General features: G+C 31.1%; 1 long non-coding RNA gene across 2 annotated transcripts in view; it reads left to right on the top strand.

The window, feature by feature from the left end:
* Nucleotides 1–6: 6 nt before the first annotated feature.
* The window catches only part of LOC106789003, a 12,580-nt gene continuing 10,194 nt past the window's right edge, over nt 7–2,392 (top strand). Inside the window, exons 1-2 of one of the 2 annotated variants that reach the window (XR_001381956.1) lie at nt 7–163; nt 504–605. This is a non-coding gene — a long non-coding RNA (uncharacterized LOC106789003). Of the gene's footprint in view, nt 164–323; nt 606–2,392 lie in introns of those variants that run through there. The other variant, XR_001381955.1, reaches the window with a different exon arrangement.

Here is a 2,392-nt window from a genome sequence, read left to right as displayed (position 1 = left end):
TTTACCGAGGTACCTATTAAAAGTACCTGCCTCTGACAGACAGACATACAACACACACACACTTATATATATATAAATTTAACATCAGAAAATTTCTAATCAGAGTATCACAGGAAAAATGTTATTCGTACGTTTTGAGTCTACTTTTATCTACTTTACCTAGGTACCTATTAAACATACCTGTCTCTGACAGACAGACATACAACACACACACACTTATATATATATAAATTTAACATCAGAAAATTTGTAGTCGAAGTATCACGGGGACAAAATTATTCTTACGTTTTGTGTCTACTTTTATCTACTTTGCCTAGGTACCCTATTAGAAGTACCTGTCTGTCTGTCTACCTTTACCTGTTCTGTACGTCTGTTTGTCCGTCCGTGAATTCGTTCGTTCTACTCTTCGATAGACTACTCACAGTTTACGCGTTTTCCAACCCTTACCCCCATACAATTGTTTCTCCAAGTTTTCGGTAATAAAAAAACATTGTTTATAATAGTTACGAGAGGAATAACGAATAGGAAGTGAAAGAAGAATAATAAGAAGAATAAGAAGAAGTAGAGTTCAACGCGCATGTGTGTATGTGCGTTGGTTAATGTGTGTATGTGTCAATGACACTCTTCTTAAACTCGCATCATTGTATTCTTTGTTTTTTTTTTTCCTTTTTTTTTTTCTTTCAATTCACTTTTCTCAATCAATTGTCGATTATTCATTTTCTTTACGCCGTGTTTCTCTCATCGTTTATGTGTCTATCTCTGTGTGCGTATGTGTGTGTTACTTTAATAGAACCACCCCCACCCCCACCCCCAGATCTTTCCCCATTTCACATTTCATTCTATCTCTATCTCTGTTGCACTTTCTTTCCCTTTTTTTTACTCTTTTTATATGTTTCTCCTACACGCGAGCTTTTTCCCCAACAGTTGGAACAACAGGGATCGATTTGTGTGTTAGTAGTGTGTGTGTATGTGTGTGTGTGTGTGTGTCTTCTTTCTCTCTTTCGCGTGAATAGAATCGAAAGAATTCTTCATAGTTAATTTAACAATTTTTTTTTCTTTTTTCTTTTATTAACAACCCCCACCCACCCCCTTAACCGTTTCTTCTTCGCATATTTAACATCAATCGGTTTTCTATTATTTTTTTTTGTCCCCCTCACGCATTTTATTCGAACGATTATACTTTTTTGTTTCTATTTTTTGTTTTTCCCATTCGTTCGTACGTTTGTACGTGTTCACGATTAGGGTGAATCGAAAAAAGTTCGGTGCGTGTTTATTCTATTGCAAATTGTTTTAACAAATTGTATGATTTTTTGTTTGACACACAAAATTTGTCTTCACCTTCATCCCTTTTTGTTTGTATTCTTATATCGATACAATTGAAAATGATTAATAATAAAGAACAATGCTTCAAATAATTTTATTAGATTTGTTTCGTTACTTTGTGCGTATATATTTTAAATTGTTTCTAAATTTTGTTGTGTAAATTACAAATAAAATGTTTAAAAAAAGTATTTTGGATAAATTGCGAGAGAACAAAAATGAAATTAAAATTCGGAATTATTGATAGAAAAATAAAACAAACGAATTTATTTATTCATCCTAATTTTAACAAGAACGTGACATTGAAAACGTACGAACATTCTTATTAATAAAAATAAAAAAAATTGGTTAAAAATAGAAAAAGGGGTGGAAAAGATTAAAGGGGTGGTGGTGGTTGTGAGAAGAGTGATAGTTTTGTATTTTTATTTTGAATATAAATTTTCAATCATTTATTTTAGGGTTAATACAAGTTAAAGATAGTAATGGGTTATCTTATTTCGAAAGGGTTTAGGGATAAGGGCAAAGGGTCAACACAGAGATGCAAGTTGATCTTTTAACTAGCGTTAAGAAAGTTCCAGTCAATTTATATACAAGGGTAGGAATCAACAGTTACATATGTGCATCTCTAAACTACTATTTGTATCTGTATATATATATATGTGTGTGTGAATGTGTGTGGGTGTGTGTATATTTCAAACGTTGATTCTTTTATTTCCGTTCGTCTAGCAAATTCGAATTTGTATTTCTCTTTTTGATGTTTGTTCATTGTTATTCCTACCCTTTTTTATTTCTTCTTTTTTCTGTTTTATATATATATAGATATGTATGTATGTGTGTATATATGTAGATCGATTTTTGTAACACTCCGACGGTATAAACGAAAATTAATATTCTCTCTGCAATGGAATATAACGAATATTCAGGTTACTTTTTCTTTCCTTTCTACCCTTATTTTTCCTATTAATTTGTCCTTGTTTATTTTTTTTTGTTTATTAAAAATTACAATTAACCGAAGAGAAATAATATTAATAGTGCATTACTTTTCGTTCTACATGATTTTTCAATTTTTATG

Source organism: Polistes canadensis, unplaced genomic scaffold (assembly GCF_001313835.1).
Source record: "Polistes canadensis isolate GaletaPanama2010 unplaced genomic scaffold, ASM131383v1 scaffold_160, whole genome shotgun sequence".
NCBI lineage: Eukaryota > Metazoa > Arthropoda > Insecta > Hymenoptera > Vespidae > Polistes > Polistes canadensis.
Note: the sequence above shows the minus strand (reverse complement) of the source record. Positions and strands in the feature narration are given on the sequence as shown.